At 35.5% G+C, this 13,579-nt stretch overlaps 1 protein-coding gene across 1 annotated transcript in view; it reads left to right on the forward strand.

Annotated features, from left to right (window-relative positions):
* The window catches only part of ADAM18 (ADAM metallopeptidase domain 18), a 175,872-nt gene that overhangs the window by 59,771 nt on the left and 102,522 nt on the right, over nt 1-13,579 (forward strand). The gene's annotated exons all lie outside the window — the stretch shown is intronic.

Consider the following 13,579-nt stretch of genomic DNA (forward strand, 5'->3'; position numbering starts at 1 on the left):
TCCTACCCCCAAAACTCCTCACGTTGCATCTCCACTTCTTCGTATCAAGGAGATCATATGATAGTTGTCTTTCTCCAATTGACTTATTTCGCTAAGAATAATACCCTCTAGTTCCATCCACGTTGTCGCAAATAGCAAGATTTCATTTCTTTTGATGACTGCATAGTATTCCATTGTATATAAATATACCACCTCTTCTTTATCCGTTCACCTCTTGATAGGCATCTAGGTTCTTTCCAGAGTTTGGCTATTGTGGACATTGCTGTATAAACATTCGGGTGCATGTGCCCCTTCAGATCACTACATTTGTATCGTTAGGATAAATACCCAGGAATGCAATTGCTGGATTATAGGGTAGGTCTATTTTCAACTTTTTAAGGAACCTCCATGCTGTTTTCCAGAGTGGTTGGACCAGCTTGCATTCCCACCAACAGTGGAGGAGGGTTCCCCTTTCTCCGCATCCTTGCCAACATCTGTCATTTCCTGACTTGTTAATTTTAGCCATTCTGACTGGTGTGAGGTGGTATCTCATTATGGTTTTGATTTGTATTTCCCTGATGCCGAGTGATGTGGAGCACTTTTTCTGTGTCTGTTGGCCATTTGGATATCTTTGCAGAAGTGTCTGTTCATGTCTTTTGCCCATTTCTTAATTGGATTATTTGTTCTTTGGGTGTTGAGTTTGATAAGTCCTTTATAGATTTTGGATACTAGCCCTTTATCTGCTATGTCATTTGCAAATATCTTCTCCCATTCTGTTGGTTGTCTTTTGCTTTTGTTGACTATTTCCTCTGCTGTGCAAAAGCTTTTGATCTTGATAAGGTCCCAATAGTTCATTTTTGCCCTTGCTTCCCTTGCCTTTGGCGATGTTCCTAGGAAGAAGTTGCAGTGGCTGAGGTTGAAGAGGTTGCTGCCTGTGTTCTCCTCAAGGATTTTGATGGATTCCTTTTTCACATTGATGTCCTTCATCCATTTTGAGTCTATTTTCATGTGTGGTGTTAAGGAAATGGTCCAGTTTCATTTTTCTGCATGCTTTCTGCATGTTTTCTGCACCATTGGTTGAATTTTTCCCATTGGACATTCTTTCCTGCTTTGTCGAAGATTAGTTGACCATGGAGTTGAGGGTCTATTTCTGGGCTTTGTATTCTGTTCCATTGATCTATGTGTCTGTTTTTGTGCCAGTACCATACTGTCTTGATGATGACAACTTTGTAATAGAACTTGAAGTCTGGAATTGCGATGCCACCAACTTTGGCTTTCTTTCTTAATATTCCTCTGGCTATCCAAGGTCTTTTCTGGTTCCATATAAATTTTAGGATTATTTGGTCCTTTCTTTAAAAAAAATGGATGGGATTTTGATAGGGATTGAATTAAATGTGTAGATTGCTTTAGGTAGCATAGACATTTTCACAATATTTTTTCTTCCAGTTCATGAACATGGGACATTTTTCCATTTCTTTGTGTCTTCCTCAGTTTCTTTCATGAGTACTTTATAGTTTTCTGAGTATAGATTCTTAGCCTCTTTGTTTAGGTTTATTCCTAGGTATTTTATGGTTTCATTAATTTCTCTTTTTTCTGTCTTGTTGTTGGTGTAAAGAAATGCAACTGATTTCTGTGCATTGATTTTATATCCTGACACTTTACTGAATTCCTATACAAGTTCTAGCATTCGGAGTGGAGTCTTTTGGGTTTTCCACATATAGTATCATATCATCTGCAAAGAGTGAGAGTTTGACTTCTTCTTTGCCGATTTGGATGCCTTTAATTTCTTTTTGTTGTCTGATTGCTGAGACTAAGATTTCTAGTACTATGTTGAATAACAGTGGCGATAATGGACATCCCTGATGTGTTCCTGACCTTAGCGGAAAAGTTCTGTTTTTCTCCAGTAAGAATGATATTCACAGTGGGTTTTTCATAGATGGCTTTGATGATATTGAGGTATGTACCCTCTATCCCTACACTTTGAAGAGTTTTAATCAGAAAAGGATGCTGTACCTTGTCAAATGTTTTTCAGCATCTATTGAGAGTATCATATGGTTCTTGTTCTTTCTTTTATTAATGTATTGTATCACATTGATTGATTTGCAGATGTTGAACCAACCTTGCAGCCCTGGAATAAATTCCATTTTGTCTTTGTGAATAATCATTTTAATGTACTGTTGGATCCTGTTGGCTAGTATTTTGGTGAGAATTTTCGCACCTGTGTTCATCAGGGATATTGGTCTATAATTCTCCTTTTTGATGGGATCCATGTCTGGTTTTGGGGATCAAGGTAATGCTGGCCTCATAAAATGAGTTTGGAAGTTTTCCTTCCATTTCTATTTTTTGGAACAGTTTCAGGAGAATAGGAATTAATTCTTCTTTAAATGTTTGGTAGAATTCCCCTGGGAAGCCGTCTGGCCCTGGGCTCTTTGTTGGGAGATTTTTGATGACTGCTTCAATCTCCTTACTGATTATGGGTCTGTTCAGGTTTTCTATATCTTCCTGGTTCAGTTGTGGTAGTTTATATGTCTCTAGGAATGCATCCATTTCTTCCCGAATGTCAAATTTGCTGGTATATAGTTGTTCAGAATATGTTCTTATATGTTTGTATTTCTTTAGTGTTGGTTGTGATCTCTCCTCTTTCGTTCATGATTTTATTGATTTGGGTCCTTTCTCTTTTCTTTTTGATAAGTCTGGCCAGGAGTTTATCAATCTTATTTTTTCAAAGAACCAGCTCCTAGTTTCATTGATTTTTCTATTGTTTTTTGGTTTCTGATTCATTGATTTCTGCTCCCATCTTTACTATTTCTCTTCTCTTGCTGGGTTTAGGCTTTATTTCTTGTTCTTTCTCCAGCTCCTTTAAGTGTAGGGTTAGGCTGTGTCTTTGAGACCTTTCTTGTTTCTTGAGAAAGTTTTGTATAGCTATAGATATTCCTCTCAAGACTGCCTTTTCTGTGTCCTACAGATTTTGAACCATTTTGCTTTCATTATCATTTGTTTCCATGAATTTTTTCAATTCTTCTTTAATTTCCTGGTTGGCCCATTCGTTCTTTAGAAGGATGCTCTTTAGTCTCCATACATTTGGGTTCTTTCCAAATTTCCTCTTGTGATTGAGTTCTAGCTTCAGAGCATTGTGGTCTGGAAAAAGCAGGGAAAGATCTCAAGCTTTGATACTGGTTGAGACCTGATTTATGACCCAGGATGTGATCTATTCTGGAGAATGTTCCATGTGCACTCGAGAAGAATATGTATTCTGTTGCTTTGGGATGGAATGTTCTGAATATATCTGTGATGTCCATCTGGTCCAGTGTGTCATTTAAGGCCTTTATTTCCTTGTTGATCTTTTGCTTGGATGATCTGTCCATTTCAGTGAGGGAAGTGTTAAAGTCCGCTACTATTATTGTATTATTTTTGATAATTTCTTTGTCGAGCGTTTCTTTGATTTTGTTATTAATTTGTTTATATAGTTGGCTGTTCCCATGTTAGGCGCATAGATATTTAAAGTTGTTAGATTTTCTTGCTTCACAGACCCTTTGAGTATGCTATAGTGTCCTTCTTCATCTCTTATTATAGCCTTTGGCTTAAAATCTAATTGATCTGATACAAGGATTGCCACCCCAGCTTTCTTCTGATGCCCATTAGCATGGTAAATTGTTTTCCACCCCCTCACTTTAAATTTGGAGGTGTCTTCAGGTGTAAAATGAGTTTCTTGTAGGCAACATATAGATGGGTTTTGTTTTTTTATCTATTCTGATACCCTGTGTCTTTTGACTGGGGCATTTAGCCCATTAACATTCAGGGTAACTATTGAGAGATATGAATTTAGTGCCATTTTATTGCCTATAAGGTGACTATTACTGTATATTGTTCCTTTCTGATCTACCACTTTTAGGCTCTATTTGCTTAGAGAACCCCTTTCAATATTTCCTGTAGAGCTGGTTTGGTGTTTGCAAATTTCTTTAGTTTTTGTTTGTCCTAGAAGCTTTTTATCTCTTCTTCTATTTTCAATGATAGCCTAGCTGGATATAGTATTCTTGGCTGCATGTTTTTCTCATTTATTGCTCTGAATATATCATGCCAGTTTTTTCTAGCCTGCCAGGTCTCTGTGGATAAGTCTGATGCCAATCTAATATTTTTACCATTGTATGTTACAGACTTCTTTTCCCAGGCTGCTTTCAGGATTTTCTCTTTGTCAGTAAGACTTGTAAATTTTACTATCAGATGATTGGGTGTGGACCTATTCTAATTGATTTTAAGGGGGTTTCTCTGCTCTTCTTGGATTTTGATGCTTGTTCCCTTTGCCATATTAGGGAAATTCTCTACAATAATTCTCTCCAATATACCCTCTGATCCCCTCTCTCTTTCTTCTTCTTCTGGAATCCCAATTGATCTTATAGTATCATTTATCTCTCAAATTCTACCCTCGTGGTCCAGTAGTTGTTTGTCTCTCCTTTGCTCAGCTTCTTTAATCTCTGTCATTTGGTCTTCTATACCATTAAATCTCTCTTCTGCTTCATTTATCCTAGCAGTAAGAGCCGCCATTTTTTATTGCACCTCATTAATAGCTTTTTTAAAAATTTCAACTTGGTTAGATTTTAGTTCTTTTATTTCTCCAGAAATGGCTTTTATTTCTCCAGACAGGTTTCTCTTATATCTTCCATGCCTTTTTTGAGCCTGAGAATCATCATTCTGAACTCTAGATCTGACATATTACCAATATCCATATTGATTAGGTCCCTAGCCTTTGGTACTCCCTCTTGATCTTTTTTTTTTTTTTTTGTGGTGAGTTTTTCCACCTTGTCATTTTATCCAGATAAGAACATATGAAGGAGTGAATAAAATACTAAAAGGGTGACAAAGACCCCAGGAAAATGTGCTTTTACCAAATCAGAATAGATCCCAAATTGTGGAGGGAAGAAAGGGGTTAAAAACAAGTTCAGAAAAAAAATTTTAAAAAGAAAAAAAAGATAAAGAAAAAACATAAAAAAGAAAATATATAATTAGACTGGTGAATAGAACAGGGTCATCCACTTAATTTTGGGAGTATTTTGGTGTCTTAGAAGAAAATACCTCCCCAAATTTTAAAGAATGAAAAACATATATAAGGCTAAACACGAAGAAAGGGTGGAATATGACATAAAGATGAAAAAAAAATTTTTTTAATTTCTAAAAAAAGAGTTGATAAGATAAGTTGGTTGGCAGAATAAAGAAAAAGAATGTGGAGAGAATTTGCTCAGGCTGTAGACTAGAACAAAGCCCTGTGCTAGATTTAGGGTATATTTTGATCTATTAGAAGAAGTTGTATCCCAAATTTTTTTAGAAGAAAAAACCCTATGTGTATACAAAAAAATAAAGTTAGATACAATGAAGGAAAAAAAATATGACTATAATAATGAAGAGTCAAAAAAGATTTTTTATGAGAGGTATTTTAAGATAAACTAGTTAAAAAACATTTAAAGATGAAAAAGTAAAAGTTAAAAAATTTAGAAGAAGAAAAAAATAAAATTAAAAAAATTTATTAACTTTGCAAGACTAAAGAAAGAGTCATGGGGAGAAAGTATGAATTCCTTGCTTTGCTTTCTCTTCCTCTGGAATTCCACTGTTCTTCTTGGTAAGTGAACTTGTTCTTGGCTGGATTTCTTGCTGATCTTTTGGGGGAGGGGCCGGTTGTCATGATTCTCAAGTGTTTTTGCCAGAGGCGGGATTGCTCCGCCCTTACCAGGACCCAGGCTAAGTAATCCACTCGGGTTCACTTTCGGGAGCTTTTGTTCTCTGAACACATTCCATAGAGTTCCAGAGGATGGGAATGAAATTGGTGTCCTCCCAATCTCTAGCCTGGAGGAGTCAAGAGTTCGGATCCCCGCTCCTCAGTGCGCCCTTGGAAAAAAGCGCTCAATCACTCCCCTCTCCCTGGTCTCTGGCCATGCTCTGAGCTCACCCAGCCTGTGACCAAGCATCTCTGTCTCTGCACACAGCCCTGCCTGGAGTCTCCAAACCCAACAGATCCCTGCGCTCTTCCAGGGGGGTCTCCCCGGATCTTGTGGGGTATCTGCTCACAGAGCAGTGGCCTAACTGTGCCACAGATCACAGTTTAAGGTAATCCCAAATTGAGAGCTCACTCCTCAGCTCTGTCTTTGTAGCTGGATTCCCCACTCTAATTCCTGCAAGCTCTGCAACACTCAGACAGCCCTGATCCTTCTGTGACCCCGTGGGACCTGAGACCATGCTGTCCCCACGTGGGCCTCCCCCCGGCTTAACCTCTGGAGTGATGTCTCTCAGTGGAGAAGACTTTTAAAAGTTCTGATTTTGTGCTCCCTTGCTCTGCCACTTGCTGGGAGCTGGCCCCTCCCTCCGTAGTCTTTCTTCCCCTCACTTTGGATTCACTTCTCCGCAGGTCCTACCTTTCAGAACGTTGTCGATTTTCTGTTTCTAGAATTGCTGATCTTCTTCTCTTCGATCTCCTTTTGGATTTGTAGGTGTTTGGAATGGTTTGATAAGCTATCTAGCTGATCTTTTGCTACCTGATGTCATCTCAGCCTGCTACTTCTCTGCCATCTTGACTCCTCCTCCCAGACAAACTAGATTTTAAACCAAAGACTGTAATAAGACATGAAGAGGGACACTATATCATAATAAAAGGGTCTATCCAAAAAGAAGATCTAGTAATTGTAAATATTTATGTCCCTAACTTGGGAGCACCCATATATATAAATGAATTAATAACAAAATTAAATAAATACATTAATAATAATATAAAACTAGTAGGGGACTTGAATAGCCATGCAGTGGATGGATCATCTAAGCAGAAAATCAACAAGGAAACAGGCTTTGAATAACACACTGGACCAGATGGATTTCACAGGTATATTCAGAGCATTTCATCCTAAAGCAACAGAACACATACTTCTCAAGTGAATGTGGGATATTCTCCAGAATAGGTCACATACTGGCTCACAGATCAGGTCTCAACTCATACTAAAAGATTGGGATTATTCCTTGCATATTTTCAGACCACAGTGCTTTAAAACTTGAACTCAATCACAAGAAAAAAAAATTGAGAACACAAATATATGGAGGTTAATGAGCATTCTACCAAAGAATTAATGGGTCAACCAGGAAACTAAGGAATTTTAAAAATTCATGGAAACAAATGAAAATTAAAATACAACTGGGTATGCCTGGGTGGCTCAGTCAGTTAAGCATATGCCTCCACCTTGGGTCATAATCTCAGGGTCCTGAGATCAAGCCCAACATGGGGCTTGATCCCTCCCTTATGGGTGGAGAGCCTGCTTCTCCCTCTCCTCCTCACTCCTGACCTCTCTCTCTATATCTCTGTCAAATAAATAATAACCTTTAATAAAAAAAAATTAAAGAAAATTAAAAGAGAAAGAAAATACAACTGTTCAGAACCTTTTGGATGCAGCTAAGGTGGTCCTAGGAGGGAAGTATATAGCAATACAGGCCTTTCTCAAGAAACAGTAAAAGCCTCAAATACACAAACTAAATGCATACCTAAAGGATCTGGAAAAAGAACAGCAAATAATACTTAAATCCAGCATGAGAAGATACATAATAAAGACTAGAACAGAAATCAATGATACAGAAATTAAAAAAAAAATAACAAATCAATGAAACCAGGAACTGGTTCTTCAAAAGAATTAATAAAATTGATAAGCTCCCAGCCAGACATATCAAAAAAAAAAAAAAAAGGAAAGAAAAGGAAAGAGAGAGAGAGAGAGAGAGAGAGAGAGAGAGAAAGGAACCAAATAAAATAATGAATGAAAGAGGGAGATCACAACCAATACCAAAGAAACGTAAACAATTATAAAATAATATTATGAGCAATATATCCCAACATATTAGGCAATCTGGAAGAAAGGGATGTGTTCCTAGAAACATATAAACTACAAAAACTGAAACAGGAAGAATAGAGAACCTGAACATACTGATGACCAGCAAAGAAATTAAATCAGTATCAAAATCTCCCCCAAAATAAGAGTCCAGAGCTGGATGGATTCCCGGGGGAATTCTACCAAACATTTAAAGAAGGATTACAATGTCCATAGGATTACATTTGTAAAGTTCTTTACAGATTTTATATTCTAGCCCTTGATCTGATGAGACATTTGCAAATATCTCCTCCCATTCTGTAGGTTTTCTTTTGGTTTTGTTGAATATTTTCTTTTCTGTGCATTTTATCCTGATGAAGTCCCAATAGTTAATTTTTACTTTTGTTTCCCTTGCCTTTGGAGACATGACTAGCAAGAAGTTGCTGTGGCCTAGGTCAAAGAATTTGCTGCCTGTGTTCTCCTCTAGGATTTTGATGGGGTTCTATCTTATATTTAGGTCTTTCATCCATTTTGCATTTATTTTCGTGTACAGTGTAAGAAAATGGTCCAGTTTCATTCTGCATGTGGCTGTCCAATTTTCCCAATACCATTTGCTGAAGAAACCCTTTTTTCCATTGAATATTTTTTCCTGCTTTGTTCAAGACTACTCGACCATAGAGCTGAGAGTACATTTCAGGGTTCTCTATTCTGTTACATTGATCTATGTGTCTATTTTTGTGCCAGTGCCATACTGTCTGGATGATTACATCTTTGTAATAGAGCTTGAAGTCCGGAATTGTGATACCACCAGATTTTCTTTGGAAAAGTCTTTTACTGTCTTATATAGTGAGAGTGCAAACACATATACACACATGCACACACACAAAAATGTGTGTATAGAGTTTACCACTTCAAATAGAATGTAGAAATGTTAACACCATCTTTTAGGTCTCAAATCATATCATATAAACATAAAATGAGTAATTATGTAGCTTACTTAAATATTACTTTTAAATACATTTAAAGCTATATCACACAAATTAACATTTTATTTTCAACCGCAAAACAAAATTTTTTAAAAAATCAAGTGGAGTGAAAGTTTATTATATTTTTCCATTTTCTTCCTCTTCATTCATCCCTGATGTTACACTTTTTCCTTTATTATCAATTTCTTTTTAACTTCCAAAAATTCTTCAGTCATTTTTTTTGGAAAGCATAATATCTTAATTTTCCATCATTTCAGAATGTCTTCATTTCATCTTCATTCTTGAGGGATATATTTTCAGGATTAAAGTTGTGGATTGACATTTTTTTCTTTTAGCACTTGAAAAATATTTCGCTATATCCTCTGTGCATCATAATTTCTGAATTCTCTGTTTATGAATCATTACTCCTCTATAAACAAAGTGTTGGTTTTCATTGGCTGATTTCAGGATTTAAATATTTTCTCCAGCTATTTAATCATGATGTGTCTGCCATGATTGTTTTAGTTTATATTGTTAGAAATTGGGGACATTTTAGCCATTTTCCTCCAAATATTTTTCAGTTCTGCCCCCTTTCTCCCCTTCTGGGACACTAACAGCATTGATGTTTGATCTTTTGCCACTGTTCCACTGCTTCCTGTATCTCTGTTAATTTTATAAAAAAATATTTTTTCTCTCTTGTTCAGATTAGATAATTTATATGAATTAGTCCTTAAATTCACTCATTCTAACATCTCCATTTTGCAACTAAGTCCACCTACTCAGAATTTATTATTTATTTATGATTTCTCTATTTTCTGTTTTATAAATGTCATTTTTTGTTTTCTTATATATTTCTTTGTTGAAACTTTGTTTTTATTTGTTTTAGAGATTTTATAACTACTTTTTAAAGTATTTTTATGATAATTTATGAAGGATTTTATCTTGGTTTTGCTGTCTGTCAATTATGTTTTCTCATTTCAGTTGAGCGATTTCTCGTTCTTGATATGATAAGCAATTTTTCACTACATCCAGGATATTTCTGAGAAATATGTTATGAGACTAATTCCTATTTAAATCCTCCATTTCAGAAGAAAGTTTTGTTTTTATTTTTTTTATTTTTTTAAAGAATTTATTTATTTATTTGACAGAGAGAGAGATCACAAGTAGGCAGAGAGGCAGGCAGAGAGAGAGGGGGAAGCAGGCTCTCCGTTGAGCAGAGAGCCCAATTCGGGGCTCAATCCCAGGACCCTGAGATCATGACCTGAGCTGAAGGCAGAGGCTTAAACTACTGAGCCACCCAGGCACCCCAAGAAAGTTTTGTTTTTAAAAACACATTCTAGATCAGTTCTATGAGCCATTGTTTACTTCCTAATTTAGTTTTCAAGGCATTGAAAGATATTTGACATTATGGATATTATATATGCTATTAGAGAGTCTGGATTCTATTGTTTTTCTCTGATGAGTATTGATTTTTTTGTTTCTTTTATCATGCAATACTCTTGGTTAAATTCAGAATGGCAACTGTAGACAACAGACTATGACTCTGGACTCAGTTGAGCTCTTTAGTCGTTAGCTAAGTTCAGTGCTGAGGCACAAACATGTATGAATGTTTGAGGAGTCAGCCAGAAATGTGGGAGATGGAATTTTGAGGATTCTTTTTCTAAAGTCTTCCCTTTTGTATATCCACACAGCAGCCACCATTTCTTCATGTCAGATACTTAATTTCCTGACCTGGAGTATCAATTTTTTTTTCATTAATAGCCTGTGAACCCACTTGCCATGTCTATTATGCCTGGCCTTAGGCTGAAAGTCACAAATATTGTCACTGTTTATAGGTATTTCCTTTGGGCATGGACTCCCAACTAGTAATGTTAGCTTCTGATGTTTGTTTGTTTGTTTTTAAGTTTTTAGTAATATTCCAGTTAGTTACTATATGATGTAATACTAGTTTCAAGTGTATAATATAGTGAGTCAGCACTACATAAAACACTCAGTGCTATAACTTTTAAAAAAAGTCAAACTATGGAAACACAGAGTAGAACTGTAGTTGTTAGCAGCTAGGGGACGGGGGAAATGGGGAGATGTTGGCCAAAGGATACAAACCACCAGTTATAAGATGAATACGTTCTGAGGATCTAATATAACTATGGGAGCTATAATTCATAATGTGAAAATTTGATATATTTACATTATGAAACAATTCCCATATCAAATTAATATATTCATCAACTCACATAGTTACATTTTATGAGAATGCTTAAGATGTACTCTCCTAACAAATTTCAAATATATAATACATAATTATGAATTAGTTTAGAGTTATCATATGTATGTGATAGCAAACATATTTGTCTTTCTCATTTTATTTAGAATAATGCACTCCTGGTCATCTATGTTGTTGCAAATGGAAGGATTATCTTTTCTTTTTTTTTTTCTTTTTTCAATTCTTTTCTATGACTGAATAATACTTCGTTGTATAGATACACTACATTTTCTTTATTCATTCATCTATTGATGGATATTGATGTTGCTGCCAAAACTTGGCTATTATGAATAATGTTGCTATTAACGTTGGGTACAGATAGTGATTTCACTTATTTTGGTAATATAGCCAGAAGTAGGATTGCTGGGTCATATGGTAATCCTATTTTGAGTTTTTTGAGGAACCCCCATGCTATTTTTCATAATGACCATACCAATTTACATTCCCATCAAGAGCTTTTCTCCACATCCTAACCAACGTTTGTTATCTCTTGTCCTTAAGATAATTAGCTATCTTACCTGCTCTGAGGTATTATCTCATGGTGGGTTTGATTTGCATTCCTCTGATGGCTAGTGATGTTTAGCATCTTTTCATAAACCTGACCATTTGTATGTATGATTTGGAAAAAATGTCTATTCAAGTCCTTTGCCTGTTTTTCAGTTCAGTTATTTGGTGTTTTGCTATTGAGTTCTGAGCTCCTTATATATTTGTTATATAATTACTTATTGGATATATGGTTTGCAAATATTTTCTTCAATTGCATAAGTTGTTTTTTCATTCTGTTGATTTCTTTTTCCTTTGTTATGAAGAAACATTTTAGTTTTATGTAGTCCCAATTTACATCTTTTTGTTTTTTGTTTGTGTTTACTAAGTGTAATTAACATGCAGTGCTATGTTAGTTTCAGGTCTACACTATAATGATTCAACAATTCTGCACATTTCTCAGTGCTCATCAAGATATGTGCACTCTTCATCTTTTTTTATCTATTTTGTTCATCTTCTTCCATCCCACCAACCTGCCCTCATGTTGAGGTCTTTTATCCATTTTGAGTTTATCTTTGTGTATGGTGTAAGAGAATGGTCAGGTTTCATTCTTCTATACATAGCTGACCAATTTTCCCAGCACCATTTATTGAAGAGACTGTCTTTTTTTCTACTGGTTATTTTTTTCTGCTTTCTCAAAGATTAGCTGACCATAGCGTTGAGGGTCTGAGGGTCCATATCTGGACGTCTACTCTAGTCCATTGGTCTATGTGTCTGTTTTTGTGCTAGCACCATCCTGTCTTGATCACAGCATTGTAGTAAAGCTTGAAATCAGGCAACATGATGCTCACAGCTTTTTCTTTTTCAACATTTCCTTAGTGATTCGGGTTCTCTTCTGGTTCCATACAAATTTTAGGATTGTTCCAGCACTTTGAAAAATGCCAGTGGAATTTTGATCGGGATGACATTGAAAGTATAGATTGCTCTGGGCAGTATAGACATTTTAACAATGTTTATTCTTCCGATCCATGAACATGGGAACCCCTTTCCCTTTTTTTGTGTCTTCTTCAATTTCTTTCATGAGTTTTCTGTAGTTCCTTGAATATAGATCCTTTACCTCTTTGGTTAGGTTTATTCCCAGGTATCTTATGGTTCTTGGAGCTATAGTAAATGGAATCAATTCTCTAATTTCCCTTTCTATATTTTCATTGTTCATGTATAAGAAAACAACTGATTTCTGTGCATTGATTTTGTATCCTGTCACATTACTGAATTGCTGTATGAGTTCTAAAAGTTTGGGGGTGGAGTCTTTTGGGTTTTCCATATAAAGTAACATGTCATCTGTGAAGAGAGAGTTTGACTTCTTCTTTGCCAATCTGAATGCCTTTTATTTCTTTGTGTTTTCTGATTGTTGTTGCTAGGACTTCCAGTACTATGTTGAGCAACAGTGATGAGAGTTTATACCATAACATTTTATTGAGCTCCAATACAAGCATCTTACTTCATTTATATTGCTGAGTTATTTCCTAAATGATACACCTAAGCTGAAATACTAATTCACAAATATTAAGTAGCTATACCCCTTCTCAAAATTCTCTATTGGAACACTTCATTTTCTTTAGAACACTTTTCATGATCTCTTTGTATTTGGGAAATTTGTTTCAAGTCGCTAGTTTATTTTCTTTCTCCCCTTCCATAATGGAAGCTCCCAGTGTGAATAAAGTCCATTTCTTCATGCATGCCACTACATTTTCATCTTCTTTTAACGTGCTTGACACATGTGTATACTGAATTAAGATTTGTTAATTCGGTGAACTTATTTAATGAGAATATTAATGTGTTTTGTTGATTGTATCAGAAATACTATGGCTATACAATTTGAGTATGTTAAATATTAAACCAGAGAATACTTCTTGCTTGATCATTCTTTACACTGTTGCTTGGTTCTTAGTCAATTACTCAGTATGGATAGTCTTATCAATGACATATCAAAATAACATATTGTAAAATACACTTCATAAGAAGTATTAAAATATAAAATTTTACAGAAACAAAATATT

The sequence above is a fragment of the Meles meles genome, chromosome 2 (assembly GCF_922984935.1).
Source record: "Meles meles chromosome 2, mMelMel3.1 paternal haplotype, whole genome shotgun sequence".
Classification (NCBI taxonomy): domain Eukaryota; kingdom Metazoa; phylum Chordata; class Mammalia; order Carnivora; family Mustelidae; genus Meles; species Meles meles.